The 17,658-nt window shown below is 42.0% G+C and overlaps 2 pseudogenes; both read right to left on the reverse strand.

Moving 5' to 3' along the window:
• Window positions 1-4,244: 4,244 nt before the first annotated feature.
• On the reverse strand, window positions 4,245-8,042 carry LOC131901483 (uncharacterized protein C2orf78 homolog; annotated as a pseudogene).
• On the reverse strand, window positions 4,245-9,256 carry LOC131901475 (uncharacterized protein C2orf78 homolog; annotated as a pseudogene).
• Window positions 9,257-17,658: the final 8,402 nt, after the last annotated feature.

The raw sequence follows: 17,658 nt of genomic DNA on the forward strand, positions 1-17,658 counted from the left end.
GAGCAGGAAGGAGAGGACCACATGGGAGGAGGGAATTTGGGTGAGAAACTCTATCAGTTGATCTGGTTTATGAGCCATCATCATCAGTCCATGACCCAAGGAAGAGATCAAAGGGCTCCATTGTGAGTGTTGAAGGACAGGGCTGAGTGTAATGAGATCACATTGGATGATGAACTTCAAGAATCTTCTCTTTGGGTTTCTTCTCCTAGATGCCTTCCTTAATCTGTGTTGGTCCAGGCAGGACTCACATCTCCCTTCTCTGCTTTTCATCCCTTTTTGGTAGGGTTTGTTTCTTGAACTAGGCTGAACCTGTATCCTTAGAGTGGTGGGAAGTATCATGGTGAACTTCCAGAAGCAGTGGTCTTCTGTTCCTTGTGAAGATGCTTGTAATTTGATGCCGATGGTTATAGCAAGCACTTGAGGGGTAACCCCTATTTGGGTGCTCATCTTGTATCTCACTGTGGTCTCAGACACATGGGCATTCTTTGTATCTTGCCTCCCTTTTTACAGTATTGAGGTTGTTTGTTATTGACTCTGGCTGCCTTCTCTCTTCTTCCACAAGTATAATGAGTGTGACAGTTACTGAAGCTTCTTCCTCCTGGCAACAGTCTCTGCAGAATCCTGTGCTTCTAGCATCCTCTATCATGCTTTTTTTGAGAAAGGGCTAAAAAGAGACAGGAACACCTGGAGCAGGAAGGCATTTGTTGGTATGTGGTGGTGGGTTACATGAAATAAGCAATGTAGGTGTTTTTGTAAGTGTTGCAGCTTGGTGTCAAGGGATCTTAGCTGTTGAGAGCCAAAGAATAGCACAAGGTGAACTTAAGCATAGCAGCTTACATCCCTGCTCCAGGGAAATCTTTCCTCCAATGTAACAACTCTTCTTTTTAGGGGAATGTTTCCCCTAGGGAAGTGTTACAGTTCTGCTCTGCTCTGCTCCACTGTGGCTACTGTTACTTCTCTGCTCTGCTCCCTTCAAACAAAAGTATGTCGCACTTAAACCTCATTCAAGAAAATTTTGGAGGGGAAGAATCCAGGAGGGTAACTTCCTCTGCCAGAATGGAAAAAGGCAGTTACAAACTGAACAGGTACAGGACTTATGTATGGTTTCTTAGTGGGGGAGCTTTTCCAGGGCGAAGCTTTGCAGGATGAGAATTGCTCAGATTCCAATCCCTGAGTTTGGACAAACCCAGAGATTGGTTCAATTATGGTCTGTAGGTTTTCCTGCTTAGGGATTGCTTGATTTTTGTGCTGAGTGGGTCAGAGGCAGAGTGTGTTTCTTTGACTCTGGTTTCAGGGCCAAAGTATGTTTCCTTCACAGGCCCTTTTTACCATTTTCACTCTGGTTTCAGGGCTAGGGTGTGTGCCTTTGGCTGGCTTTTTCATCCTACAATTTCCCTTTATATTTGAAAAGATGAACAACCCATTTCCCATCTCAGTGTATCTTCACTGACAGGAATATGATATTTTCTTTAAATATGGGTAAATCTTGTGTGTTTCCTCATTTTGGTTTTGATTGTTATCATTCTCTTTGGTCACTGACTGGTGGGTTCATAGACTGTCTTATGGCATGGGTGTCGTGTGCATTTATATACATTTCTTACTCTAACTTCCTCAACAAGCACTACTATGACAGTGTCTGTCAGTCCTCATTGAAAATGACCCTGGAGCCTGTTTAGCTCTCCTCCTGCGTTCACATGAGCTGTCAGCACTTTCCCTTGGGACCTCTTTTACACTGAGCTAGTGCCGTAGCTAGCATCTACACGCCCAGCTCAGTAGAACTGTTCCTGCATGCAGATTGTTTCATGTTTTGGATTGCTTGGCAAAACTCTGCAATAAGAATGTCATTTTTCATAGGTGACTAGGCTGCCTATGTCGTTCACCCTTGCAGTTTCCTTCATGACTGACCACTTGTCAGATCATGTGACACATTCCAAGTGGCAATGACTGAAATTCAGAAGGTTCGTCCAGGGTCCTGGTCAAAGACCAATCTGAAAAAAGTGTCCTCTTGTAGCAGCATAGACCCAAGTGAGCAGAACATGAGTGGCCCTGTGTTACTGAGAATTCTGAGAGTGGAGAAGAAATGAGAGATACATAGATACGGTATATATATATATATATATATATATATATATATATATATATATATATAGAGAGAGAGAGAGAGAGAGAGAGAGAGAGAGAGATGTAGATACATAGACAGAATGGTGTTCTGTGTTTAATTCCCATCTTTTCTGTGCTTTTTATTTTTAAACATTTGCACATTATTTTTTATTAAGTGTTATAAATAACTTCTTTTCTCTAAGAGCCTATACTGTTTTTAGTTTCTGAACCCTCGAGTCCTTTTAATTCTTTTCCAAGTCCCCACTTCTCAGTTCCTACTATCTTTCTGTTTGCTCTCTAGAAAAGAGCTTTCAAGAGGTAAGAAATAAATATTGTAAAATAAAATTTTAGGCCAGTATCTCCAGGAAAATAAATGTAAGTTAAATAATTTGAAAGACGGTATCCTGCATGGGTGAAAAAATGACACTCCCTAAAGACATATGCCTGCTAAATGCTAAGTGCCAAGGGGGTGCTTAATCCTCAGGAGATGTTGGCCAAGAAGGTCCTTAGGACTTCCCAGAATATGAAAACTATTTCATTCCTGTGTAAGTCATGAGCCCAAAGTAGAATAGCGCTGAATTGATTGAGTAGCAGGCTATGAAGGAGTAAGACTTGCCACAAGCTGGAACCCCCTTTTTGATAGCAGACTGGCTTTCATAGACCAAGCTAGCCTCTTCCATCCTTTTGCGGGAGAATTGTCTGGTATTTGCTATTAGGATGTTGGCTGTCTCTCCCCCATACTAAAATGTCAAGAGAGATGTATACACTGGGACAGAGAAGGCAGAGTTGAGAGGTATATTGGAAATAACTCTCCAATTTGATATGTGTACACATGCACAGAAGGGAATTCTAATCTTGTACTGCAACTGACCACAAAATCTCTGGTGACTGAGGAGTTCCAGGTCTACAGGGAAGACAAAGGCTACTGTTTTGTTGACTGGAATGGTTGGGTCTCTACATTTCCTTTCTAAACCTTTGCAATTTTGCAGGAGATTAATGTAGTTTCAGGTGCAGATGTAACTGTTACAGTCTGCCTCCTTGCTGGCCTTCCTTTGGTATTTGTTTCTGTTGCTAATGGAGAGAGTTGTCACTGTTTAGGCTGATGAGACTCAGCTCCTGCTGCTGTGGTGAGATGGCAGGCTGGTACTCAGAAATGGATCATGCACAAAGCAGTTCATCCAAAGCTCAGGGAGTGTCCTGCAAGTAGGAGCCCAATTGAAGTGAGAGCTAGAACAGTGGGGTAGAATACAGTGGCATGGCTTTCTATTCCAAAATCAAAGGAACATCCCATGGTGATGGATGATCAGTTGGATGGAGAACTTTGAAAGTAATTGAAGAGATGGATGCAGTGACAGACAGGTCTTTGGCTGTGAAGCTTTACTGTACATAGTAAAAGGATCCATGGAGGTTCATGAAAACTTGACTTGTCATTCTAGACATTACTTGAATTTGAACACCAGGCCCATTAGAAAATGGTCTTTCTTGATGCTAGAGAATAGAAATGGAGAGTTAACTGAAAGTAGGGGGCTTCCAAGTATTTCTTCCACAGGAAACACCAATAAGTTGGTGGGTATAATGTGAAGTATTCTACCCTCTCTCTATTTCAGTATGGAGTGACTTTAAACACCAACACCAGGTCTATCTCATTTTCCATCTATGCTATTCCAAGGAATTGAACATATTATTGCTTTGTACATCAGTACAGATCGCAGCATTTTTCAGGAATATCTATGTTAGCTGATCTTGCTGTCCAATAAGAGAGCAATGGAGAAGGAATATGTGATGTCTACACACAACAGAACCATTTCAGCTAAAGTGATGAATGTAGTCAAGGTGATTGCAGGAGAGTTCTTGTAACTCGTGGTAATCATATTATACCATATGTATCTAGTCCCAGACAAATATCTCCTGATGCTGTCTCTATATATGGATGCTAGATTACTCACACCTCCATGTTCCATTCCTGACATTGAAGGCAATGCTGTTGAGCATATGACCAATGCCTAAGATTTTTGGTGAGAGTTAAGGAATGGGTAGGCCTTGGTCACAAAGTTACTGGGCTCAATATACAATGTATAGTTTTAAAAGAATGTGTTCAATGAATAGTACAATGAGAATTAATGACATTGAGGATTCAATACAAGTACAGCATTGTGTGAATTGCTTTAATATAAAAAATGCTTCCTGAGCTTCTTTAATAAGGATTATTTTACAAGACCCTTAGTTTCAATACATAAAGATTAAAACAATAATATCAAGGTTAGAAGATATCCAGACAAATGTGTTTCCACTACTCCTAAGGTGTAAAGTGAAGCACAGTAATCTCATGTCAGTGTGCAAATCTGTAATTAAAACCACATATAGAGAGTTATAAAAACCAGAGGTCTCCCTAAACCATTGCTTTCCATTATTCTTGTGTACTCAAATTTGTCCCTGTGACAATCATTGCATGCAGGTAGTAGAATTATTCCATGCTGGGTTTGTTATCATTTTCTAGATGGGTGAGTCTGGACATAGCTCTTTTTAGAACGTACACTTTTGGGCCTACACATTAGTTGTGGGTTAGATAGTGTGAAGAAAGAAATACCATGAAACTCTATTTACAGGGTGAATACAATTCCTTCTTAAAAATCAGATGCCCCACTTCATAGAAGTAGAAAAACAATCATAACTTTAACATAAAAGCAATAAATATCCAAGATAGTATTAGCACATCTCATATGAGGTTAGTGATTCACAGGTATTGTAGCAAGTACAGCCTACAACTGAAACAAGGTAGATTGCCAGAAAAAAATGAATCTGAGTTAAGTTCCATTTGGAAATACATGTGGTTTAGTCTCTGTGGATTTTAGGTATGTTCCAAAAATGCACCCTGGAGTACACATGGCCTCGTCATCAAGTCATGCACTAAAATGTGGTTATCCACCTTACAGAAAGAACCTTGATTCCACATGGCTTCTTGCTGCATTCCTTTAGTCTCAGCCCTCTTGAGGCAGTGGCTGAGGAAGAGGCAGAGGTGGATGCAGTAGTGGAGGCTGAGGTTGACATGGAGACAAAGGGAGAGGGGAAGGCAGGCAGCTCTTTCTGAGTTCAATGTTTGCCTGTTCAATTTAGCAAGGTCCAGGACAGGCTGGGCTATGGAGAGGGTCTTTTTCTCAAGAAACTAAATGTGAGTTAGTAAATAATTGAATTCTGTTTACTATAATTAACCCTGGACAAAGATAATTACCACCCAATGCCTCAGAGGCCAAAGTGTAACAAACTCTGATACTATTAGAGCACAGAGTAGCACAGAGGGTTGAAGGTTCAGGAGATGCCAGTTTTCTTCTCTCCCTTTTTCCACAGTGAGTGACAGACCTTCACAGACTTCAGCATGTGCACACTGAGGTGGGTTTGAGGCTTGTTAAAGCCATCATGGCTGAGCTCCAGTAATTCCTGCTTCCTCTTGGTGTTGAGGACAGTGAATTGATGGCTTCAGCTCCTTCAGCTTTCTTGGAATTGATTTCTCTAGTTCTCTTGATCTGGTATTCTATGAATCCTAGGTCTGCTGGGCCTGCAGAGTGTGGCTTTCTGAGCTTTGCCCTCCGTTTGCTGGGCCATGTTATTAATATCCCCTTCTCTGGCCACAGCACTGACCCCAGCCTCTCTTCCTCTACCATGTCCTGATATTGGATTCTGACCAGAGACGGTATGTGAAGAGGATTAGAGCCTTTTTCTTCCATCCTCAACTGGTTTAAGGATGTGCTGAGGACACTGTACCTTTACTGGGCTTGATGGCTCCTGATGACTATGGAGCCTTTGCATTGGGTGGCTGTGGGAACCTGGAATTGGTTTAGTTCAGAGAGGGAGTTGATCATTTGGGGAAGTGAACTTCTGCCACCAGTGTAGTCATGTCTGCAAAGTCCATGCTGGAGGCCAACACACTGTGCATGTCCCAGGCTCATCCTGACCAAGACTGCTGCCTCCAATGTGGCATTGTCAGAAGCAAGCTTCTGCCCTAGGCTCCCAGCATCAGTGAAGTGCAAGGGATGATTTTCTATCCTCTGTGGGCACTCCACACATGTGTTCCACATGAATTCAGGTGGACGACACACAGACAAACACACATGCAAAATAAATTAAAGTATTAAATGGATGAATTCAAAGATGGAAACAACTTGAGATAAACATAGTATTGAAATGAAACTCTTCTCAGGAAGATGGTCAGCCTTGTATATTTTCTCTTTAAGGTGGGTGCTTGATAGTGTATACATGGAATCCTGTATTTCATTTCATGAAATTTCAGAAGGAGATCTGTCCCAGACCAGTAACGATTAAAGGACAGGGGTAAGTGGTTTTAAATGGGAGGAAGTGTGGTGAGAACAGGAGTGTGTTTACTATAACAGTATACACTATAGGAAACATACCAAGTTCAAAGAATTTATTTTATTTGAAAATAAAAGTCAAAGAGAATAATTACTTTTGCCTTAAATAAACATTACCAGTAATTTATAGTATATGATATATTTATGTAACACATATTTCTACTTGGGCAACATGAATAGTAGCAAAGGTATGAAGAAACCATCAAAGCCTTCTATATATACTTACTCATGGATGATATAACTGACTTTAGTTTCTTCAGTCACTTTTAGTGTCTTCAAACATTTACAAGTATAGAAACTATGTCTGACATTTATATATATAAATTCTTGCATCTACCAATTAATCTCCTTAACTCCATATGTACCTACTTATCTAACATTCACCCAGATCTTTAAATCCAATGTATAAATGTATATCTGTGTCTATATCTCCTTTTATCTATGTTGAATAGTACTGTGTTCCAAAGTCTAGGCCACAACTTACATGAAATAGCCAAAATAGTAGAAGTTTCCATATCCTTCTGACTCTGAAGGAAAGGCTGTGGTTTTCCCAGAGAGCATTCTCTCTCTCCTGTTGAGCCTGCCTCTTCATGGCCTCCCTCTCTGGTCTCTGCTCTTCTGGGATGGGCTGTGTCATGACTGGCCCTGGAATGTCAACTTTCCTCCATGGAATTGGTTGGTGGGTGAAGTCTTGCAGCAGATATTGGATTTGAGGTTTGGGAGGTGATGGGGCCTTGTTCTTGTCAGCAGAGGCAAGCTCCCTCTGTAGTGAAGTGTGAGATGATGCCCTGTAGGATTCTGGCCTACAGAGAGCTGGCTGAGGCCCAGGTCAAGGCTGGATGGGTTTGTTATGTTACCTCGTGTGGCACTGGTCACAATAGGCAGAACTGGCTTGTCAGAGGCCATCAAAGAAGTGCTGGCAGGAGCTGGTTTAGATGGCTTGAGTGTGGTAGGCTGAGCCGAGTGGGAATGAGGCCTCACAGGGTATACTGCAGGGGGCCTGCATGAAGCCAGGGAGAGAGGCTTTCTAGAAACCAGTCTGGCTTGAGGCTTGTCCGGGGCTGGGAAAGGCAGAGGTACTAACTTGACCTTCCCAGGTGGGGGCAGCTCATAGTGGGATGGAGAGAGCTACTTGCAAACACTGCTCTCTGGTCTTTGAGCATTGCCCAGCGTTTTAACAGGGCCTCGGTCATCACATGGCACATCCTGTAGTGATGTGGTGCCTGGGTCTGTTCTGGGATCTTTGTTGCACTTGAAATTTAGCAGAGCCTGGGTGGATGAGTTGCCATTTTTTTCTCACTCTTCTTTTCCAGTGTGTGAAGGAACTGCATGGAGCATGTGCTTTCCGAGGTGAGTTCGAGGCTTTTTAATGCTGTCTTATATTTTCTTCCTCTTGGTCTTGGGGATGGTGGGCTTCTCTTGTGTCTTGACTCTGTTACTTGATGGCTTCAGCTGCTGTATTTTGCTGAAATTGTTTTCCCTAGTCCTTTTAGTCCCGTCTTGCCCCTGCACCCTAGTTACCCTGGGCTGGCTGGGTGTGGCTTCCTGAGCTTTGCCTTCCAAATGTTTGTTATTCATGTTGTCAATAACCCCTTCACTAGCCGCAGCATTGGCCCCAGACTCTCTACCCTCCACCAGGTCCTGGTGCTGGATTTGGGCCTGAAGAGCTCCATGAAGCAGATAAGATAATTTCTTTCTTGCTCCCCTATTCAGAGAGTCCTATGATCCTGGAGCATTCCTGAACCTGATCCCTCCTGATGACTGTGGAGTCTTTGGAATGAATTGCTGTGGGATTTTCCCAGTAGTCTAGGTCAGTGAGGGAGTTTAAGAGTTGAGGAAGGTGAATATCTGACAGCACTGTAGTCATGTCTTCCAAGTCAATGCTTGAGACCATGACACTCTACAAAGACCCAGGCTCTCCTAGACCAAGGCTATTTCTTCCCAAGATGGCATTATCAGAAGCTGGGTAATGTCTTAGTCTCCCATCATCAATGTAGTTCAGGGGCTGCTGCATGTCAGGGTGTGCTAAAGGGAGGAGGGCTGAGCCTTGGTTTTCTGTACTGCCCTCATAGGCATTCAGCAGCTTTGATTGCTCAGCAGTCATCTCTTCCACATTGCTATTCTCTGTTTGTTCCAGGCTTGGAGCTGGAGGCAAAGAAGGAATTCTGAAGGACTGTGAATGAGGGCAGTTAATGACCTGTCCCCATCAACAGGTGGTATCTTCATCTGGGTATCCTGGGTGCAGACACTGCAGCAGTCAGGACTCTGTAGCAGACAGAGTGTCAGGCCTGAAGGTGTCAATCTTCAGGCTGTCTCCATTTCCACCACTGGAAAAGAGTCAAGGAAGGAGTCAGTGCCTGGTAAGTGAGATGATCCCCTTATTTCAGTGCACCTCAGCACTCAGGTTCCTTCAGTAATGGGCCAGGCATTCCTATGAGCTATGCTTAAGTAACAATGGTACCACCTCGGTTTACAGACACTTAGTAACTACTCAGTTGTTCCTGGTGAACATTCCCTGTCCTGTTTTCGGAGGAGTGTTAATCTGAGTATTTCATTGTTGTAATAGATCACAGCCCCCAAAATTCATAGCTATATTAGCCACATATGGTTTTAATTTACCTCTCTGTCCTTCTGGACATATACATTCAAGCGATCTTATGCTTTGTTTCACTTGAGATAATGTTCCAATCTCTAACAGCTGAGTATATACCTCCTGAAGCAGCCAATTTGGATGCCAAAATTCTGGTGCAATTATTGTCACACGTGTCTACCAAACCATCCAAAAATGTCATTTATTCGTATTTTTAATATTGGTCTTTGTTCACTTATAAAATTTTGCCAAAAAATTTGCTTCATGGTTTCTCCTGAATTTTCTATTCTCTCTGCCTCAACTCTTCTATCACCCCAAGCAGCCTGGTTTATTCCAGTAGGCATCTGGTTATTTAATTGCTCTGAGAAGGGGTTTCTTCTATGATGGGAGGAAAGGTCAGAAGTGAATTTTCTGTGGGGGCCTGCATGAGGCCCCTCTGGGAGTTTCCCGAGGACTGAGGCAAAGGATTAGCTTGTCTGTCCCTTGTTGATCTGCATTCATTCGTCCAATGTTTACCCTTACCACACATTCTGCATAATCCTGAAGGGAGGAGTATTCTGTTGCCATTGTTCCTTGAATAAACCTTCTTTCAAGGAATGCCTTGTTTACATTCCCTTTTCAAATGACCTTCTTTTCCACACCCAAAACATATGACATGTTTCCTCAAAACTTTTGTAATTGCTTCTCCTATCCACATATGATCATGGTCATGAGACTCAACATGGCCCCACATTGGGTGCCAAATGTAGACAAATTTCTAAACAGTTTTATTAAATAAGAAACACAGTGCCAAATACAGGGGTAAAATCCATAGAGATCAGAGTGATAGCCACCAACTAACCTTAGCTCACCACGTCGCCATAGCTTCCCAAGAGATCCTTTTCCTGTGTAACCTCTACCTTTATTGCCTTGTTGTTTTGCCTTTTCATTGGCTCTTAACCCAGCCACCTCACTTCCTCATCACTGCCTCTAATACAGACCTCCAGGTCTCTATGATTGGTAGTGGGATTAAAGGCATGTGCCACCAAGCTTGGCTGTGTCCTTGAACGCATAGAGACTGTCTGCTTGTGATCAGATTAAGGTCATGTGCCACCACTGCCTGACTTCTGTTTATGGCTGTCTATGACCTCTGATCTCCAGGCAAACTTCATTTATTAACATACAAATAAAATATCACATTTCAGCACAAATACAATATCACCACACAGCTCCCCTCCTGTCAGTGCTTCCCATGGGATCCCACTGGAGAACACCTGGATAGGAGAGTGCCAATGTAGGCTTCTGTCCCTGGTCAGTCAATGCAGTCACCATGGTCATGCCAGCTGGTAGGTAGGGGCAGGCACTGTCCATGAGCTGCTGGCAACAAGTGCTGGAGTCTGATGGCAGGAGCCATGCTGAACTCAGAGCTGGGGTGGAGACCCTGGAGAAGTTGCACACACTTCCTGCTAAGGGCGTGGCATTCCTCAGCACAGGCACAGAGGGCTGCAGAGCACATTCTGTCCCAAAGAAAGGTGCACTTTGGAAATTTTCTGTAGGAAGCAAGAGGACAATGGGAAAAAATGATGAGATGGCAGCTTTGTAGTTTCCTGTGGGGAGCCATGTAAGGAAATGGGACCAAATAAAGAAACTCATTCTAACCTGGAAATCAGAGCTAGTGAGAAACACACCCTGGCTCTGGGACACATGCCAGTGAAAGTAACACTTTAGCCCTCAACACAGAACCTAAGAAGCATACCCTGACCCTGATACCAGAGCAAAAGAAACACACTTTGTCCCTCAATTCAAATCCAGTGAAAGAATATGCCCTGGCCCTAAAATTAGATCCAAAATGCTAAAAAGAATTAATGAGAAATCCCACACAACCCTCTGAGACTCCAACTGTTTCCTGAGACAGAGCCTGCCAGAACCCAATTGGACTAAAAGGTTAGTCTTTATCCTCATACCTGAACACCCCAGCCTCTAGGTTTTGGGCCCTGGGGGCACAAACCTACACCCCCACACCACCACCCATTGCAGTCCTAGTCACAGTTCAGTGGGCAGACAGACCTCCTGCAGGGAGGTCAGACTACCACCATCCCCCATCAGGCCCTGTAACCCACAAGCCCCACCTCACTCAAATCCCACTCACCCTCCGAGACTGCAAGTGTTCCCTGAGACAGAACCTGCCGGTGCCAGATTGGGCTAAGAGCTACTCCCTGACATAGAGCCCACAAGCACCAATTGGACTAAGAGCTGCTCCTTGAGACAAAGAGTCCACCGGCCCCAATTAGACCAAGAGCTCCCACTGTACCAAGAGAGGCTCCCTCAGACACAGACACCACTTTCTCCAAGTGGAGAAAAAGATGGGTAGATGCCAGTGCAAAAATTCAGTCAACAACATAAAAAACAATATGGCACCGTCAGAACCTACTTCAGCACATCTATACACAGAAGAAAGAGAAGGAATTGACCTTAAAATGACCTTAAGAAGATGATAGAGATCTTTAAAGAGAAAATGAAAAATTCCCTTAAAGAATTCGAGGAAAAGTCAAACAAAAAATGGGAAGAAATCATAAATCCGTTGAAAGCCAAGAGAAAGCAATTCAACAAGTGAGGGAAGCAGTTCAAGATATGAAAACTGAAATCAAGACAATAGAGAACACACAAACTGAGAGAATGGTGGAAGTGGAAAATATGAGTAAATGAACAGGAACTACAGATGCAAGCATAACCAACAGAATGCAAGAGATGGAAGAGCAGATCTCTGGCGTTGAAGATAGTGGAAATAGAATAATCAGTCAAAAAACACTAAAGCCAACAATGTCGTCACCCAAAATGTCCAGGAAATTTGGGACACCATGAAAAGACCAAACCTACGAATAATAGGGATAGAAGAAGGAGAAGAACACCAACTCAAAGGCACAGAAATTATATTCAACAAAATCATAGAAGAAAACTTTCCCAACTTAAAGAAGGAAATGCCTATAAAGATTACAGAACACCAAATAGACTGGATCCAAAAAAATGTCCCCTCACCACATAATAATCAAACCACTGAACATACAGAATAAAGAAAAATATTAAAGGCTGCAAAGGAAAAAGGCCAAATAACATATAGAAGCAGACCTATAAGAATAACACCTGACATCTCAATGGAGACCCTAAAAGCCAGAAGGTCCTGGACACACATTATGCAGAAACTAGAAAGCACTAGAAGGAAAAATCCAACCTAAGGAAGTTAGATACACCCATGAAAACACAGGCAATAGATAGTTCCACACCAACAAATACTAAAGAAGGGAAATATACAACACTACCTCCAAAAATAACAGGAATTAGCAATAACTCATCATTAATATCCATTAATATCAATGGTCTCAATTCACCTATAAAAAGACACAGGCTAACAGAATGGATACAAAAACAAGATCCATCCATTTGCTGCCTACAAGAAACACACCTCAACTTCAATGACAAACACTACCTCAGAATAAAAGGCTGGGAAGACTTTCCAATCAAATGGATTTAAGAAGCAAGCTGGTGTAGCTATCCTAATATCTAATAAAATAGACTTCAAACTAAAATCAATCGAAAGAGATGGGGAAGGACATTTCATATTTATCACAGGGAAAATCCAACAAGATGAAATCTCAATTCTGAATATTTATGCCTCAAATAAAAGGGCACCTACATTTGTAAAAGAAACATTACTAAAGCTTAAATCACACATCAAACCCCATACACTAGTAGTGGGAGACTTCAACACCCCACTCTCACCAATGGACAGGTCTGCCAGACAGAAACTTAACAGAGAAATAAGGGAACTAACAGACATTATGGCTCAAATGGACTTAATAGATATCTATAGAATATTCCACCCTAACTTCTTCTCAGTACCCCATGGAACCTTCTCCAAAATCAAGCACATTCTTGGTCACAAAGCAAATCTCAACAGATACAAAAACATGAAATAACCTCCTGTATCTTAATTGACCACCATGGCCTAAAGTTAGATTTCAACAACAACGAAAATTACAAAAAGCCTACAATCTCATGGAAACTGAATAATGCCCAATTGAATCACCAATGGGTCAAGGAAGAAATAAAGAAAGAAATTAAAGACTTCCCAAGATTCAAAGAAAGTGAATGTACAACATACCCAAACTTATGGGACACTATGAAATCAGTACTAAGAGGAAAATTCATAGCACTAAATGCCCACATAAAGAAGTTGGAGAAATCTCACACTAGTGAGTAGTTAATAGTACATCTGAAAGCTCTAGAACAAAAAGAAGCAAACTCACCCAGGAGAAACAGATGCCAGGAAATAATCAAATTGAGGGCTGAAATCAATAAAATAGAAACAAACAGAACAATACAAAGAATAAATGAAACAAAGAGTTGGTTCTTTGAGAAAATCAACAAGATAGATAAACCCTTATTCAAATTAATGAAAAACCAGAGAGAGAGCATCAGACATGAAAAGAGAGATATAACAACAGACAACAAGGAAATCCAGAGAATCATCAGGTCATGCTTCAAAAACCTGTACTCCACAAAATTGGAAAATCTGAAAGAAATGGATGATTTTCTGGATAGGTACCACATACCAAAGTTAGTCAAGACCAGATAAACTATTTAAATAGACCAATAACCCCTAAGGAAATAGAAATGATCATTAAAAGTCTCCCAACCAAAAAAAGCCCAGACCAGATGGTTTTAGCTCAGAATTCTACCAAATTTTCAAAGAAGATCTAATACCAATACTCTTCAAATTTTTCCACACAATACAGATAGAAGGAACATTACCAAACTCTTTTTATGAGGCTACAGTTACCCTCACACCCAAACCACACAAAGATGCAACAAAGAAAGAGAATTACAGAACAGTCTCTCTCATTAACATTGATGCAAAAATACTCAATAAAATACTGACTAACCGAATCCAGGAACACATAAAAAAATTATCCACCATGACCAAGTAGGCTTCATCCCAGGGAATGCAGGATGGTTCAACATATGAAAATCTGTCAATGTAATACACCACATTAAAAAAAAAACTGAAATAAAAAAATACATGATCATCTCATTAGATGCTGAAAAAGACTGACATAATCCAACACCCCTCATGATAAAGGTTCTAGAGAGATCAGGAATACAAGGAACATGCCTAAACATAATAAAGGCAATTTACAGGAAGACAACAGCCAACATCAAATTAAATGGAGAGAAACTCAAAGAATTCCACTAAAATCAGGAACAAGACAAGGCTACCAATCTCTCCATAATTATTCAACATAGTACTTGAAGTTCTAGCTAGAGCAATTAGACAACAAAAGGAGATCAAGGGGATACAAGTTGGAAAGAAAGAAGTCAAACTTTCACTATTTGCAGATAGTATGATAGTATACATAAGTGACCCCAAAAATTCTACCAGGGAACTCCTACAGCTGATAAACTTCTTCAGTAATGTGGCAGGATACAAGATTAACTCAGTAAAATCAGTAGCCCTCCTATATACAAATGATAAATGGGCTGAGAAAGCAATCAGAGAAACATCACTCTTTAAAATAATAGCCACAAATGATATAAAATACCTTGGGGTAACTCTGACTAAGCAAGTGAAAGACCTGTATGATAAGCACTTTCAGTCTCTGAATAAGAAATTGAAGAAGATATCAGAAAATGGAAAGATCTCCCATGCTCATGGATAGGTAGAATTAACATAGTAAAAATGGCAATCTTACCAAAAGCAATCTATAGATTCAATTCAATCCCCATCAAAATCCCAAAACAATTCTTCACAGACTTGGAAAGAAAAATACTTAACTTTATATGGAAAACCAAAAAACCTAGGATAGCTAAAAGAATCTTGTAAAATAAAGCAACCTCTGGAGGCATCATGATCCCTGACCTCAAGCTCTATAGAGCTACAATAAAAAAAAACAGCTTGGTACTGGCATAAAACAAACACATGGAGCAATGGAATCAAATTGAAGACCCTGACATTAATCCATATACCTATGAACATACGAACAAAGAAGCCAAAAAAGTAGTACTATGGAAAAAAGAAAACATCCTCAACAAATGGTGCTGGCATAACTGGATATCAATGTGTAGAAGGCTGTAAATAGACCCATATCTGTCACCATGTACAAAACTTAAGTCCAGGTGGATCAAAGACATCAACATAAATCTGGTTACACTGAACTTGATAGAAGAGAAAGTAGGAAGTAGTCTTGAATGCATCAGCACAGGAGATGACTTCCTAAATATAACACCAGTAGCACAGACTCTGAGAGCAACAATAAATAAATGGGACCTCTTCAAACTGAGAAGCTTTTCTAGAGCAAAGGACATGGTCAATAAGACAAAACGACAGCCTACAGAATGGGAAAAGATCTTCACCAACCCCACATCTGACAAAGGGCTGATCTCCAAAATATATAAAGAACTCAAAAAGCTAGACATCAAAATACTGAACAATCCAATTAAAAAATGGGCTACAGAGCTTAACAGATAATTCTCAACAGAAGAATCTCAAATGGCTGAAAGGCATTTAAAGAATTGCTCAACATCCTTAGTAATCAGGGAAGTGCAAATCAAAACAACTCTGAGATACCATTTCACACCTGTCAGAATGGCTAAGATAAAAAACACTGAAGACAGCTTATGTTGGAGAGAATGTGGAGCAAGGGGAATACTCCTCCACTGTTGGTGGGAATGCAAACTGGTACAGCTGCTCTGGAAATCAGTATGGTGGTTTCTCAGAAATTTGGGAATAAGTCTTCCTCAAGGCCCAGTTATACTACTCTTGGGCATATACCCAAGGAATGCCCAATCTTACCACAAGGACACATGCCCAACTATGTTCATATCAGTATTATTTGTAATAGAAAGAACCTGGAAACAACCTAGATGCCCCTCAACTGAAGAATGGATAAAGAAAATATGGCACGTATACACAATGGAGTACTATTCAGAAGTTAAAAAAAATGATATCTTGAAATTTGCAGGCAAATGGATGGATCTGGAAAATATCATCTTGAGTGAGGTAACCCAGACTCACAAGGACAAACATAGTATGTACTCACTCATAAGTGGATACTAGATGTGAGGGAAGGGATGGCCAGACTCCAACCCATAGCTCCAGAGAGGCTAGCTAACAGGGAAAGACTCTAGCAGGGACACATGGATGGCCCAGTGAAGGAGAAGTGGATGAGATCTACATGAGCAGACTGGGAGTGGGGGTGGTGGCAGAGGACGAGGAGTGCAGCACGGGAACATAGGGAAATGGGAGGGTCGAGCTGGAACAGGGACAGAGTGGGAGGGCAGGGAGAGAGAGATCATGACAGATGAGGACATCATAGGAATAGGAAGAGGTAGGGTGCCAGGGAGGCTTTCAGGAATCCACTAGGATGACCCCACCTTGGAATGCTGGCAGTGGTCTAGAGGGTGCCTGGACTGGTCTACTCTGGTGACAAGTCTAGTGAATACCCTAACTGTCATCACAGAGCCTTTGTCCAGTGACTGATGAAGGCAGATGCAGAGATCAACAGCCAGGCACCAGACTGAGCTCTGGGAATCCAATCAATGAGAGAGAGAGAGGAGGGATTCTGCAGGTGAGGGACATCGAGATCATGATGAGAGGACATGCAGAGATGACTGGCCACACTAGTGGAAGCCCATGAACTGTGGACTAGTGGCTGTGGTGCCCCCATGGGACTGGACTAGGCCCTCTGGATATGGAAGACGGTTGTTTGGCTCGAACTGTTTGGGGGGCACCCAGGCAGGGGGATCGGGATCTGTCCAGGTACATGGGGAGGCTTTTGGGAGCCTGGTGACTGGTGTGATGCCTTGCACAACCTTGGTGCAGTGGGGAGGGGCTTGGACCTGCCTAGGCTCAGTGTGCCGGGCTCTGCTGACTCCCCGTGGGCGACCTTGATTTGGGGGGTGTGGGGATATGGGGTGGCTTGGGAGGGAGGGCTGGAGGGTGGGAGGAGGGAGGAGCTGGGAATCTGAGAGTGGTATGTAGAATGAGTAGAAAATTTCATAATAAAGAAAAATGAAAAAAACAAGTAATGAACAAAACACAGTTTGGCCCTGAAACCAGAGCCAGCTCTGCCAGTGAAAGAAATATGCCCTGGCCCTGAAATGAAAGCCAACTCTGTTCCTGACCAATGAAACCAACTAATCCTTGAGCAGGAAAACAAATCCATCTTTGAACAGAAAATATCTTTGGAAAAATTCTTCCCCTAAAAAGCTCTTCTGCCTGTTTAGTTGTGAGTTGTTCTTTCCCACCTTGGCAGAGGCAGCCATTCTCCTGGAAAACCTCATTCCAAAATAAATCTCTTTCTTAAAAGAGTCTTGGGTAAAGATCTTCATTAGCCTGCACAGAACAGAAGAACCTTGCCAAGACATTCCTTAGGGGGACTGAGCCGAAAAAATCCTTGCTGAGACATTCCCTTAGGTGGGTTGAGCAACACTGAGCAGAAAAAAGTAACAATTTTTCATGGGAGCCAGAGGAGATTGCTACATTTCTACAGGGGTTTCCCCTTTAGCAGAGTGAAGCAGAAGAAGCAACATCTTGGGACAGAGAGAAGAAGCAGAGCTCTTAAGTGAAGG

This window comes from Peromyscus eremicus, unplaced genomic scaffold, assembly GCF_949786415.1.
Source record: "Peromyscus eremicus unplaced genomic scaffold, PerEre_H2_v1 PerEre#2#unplaced_91, whole genome shotgun sequence".
Classification (NCBI taxonomy): Eukaryota; Metazoa; Chordata; class Mammalia; order Rodentia; family Cricetidae; genus Peromyscus; species Peromyscus eremicus.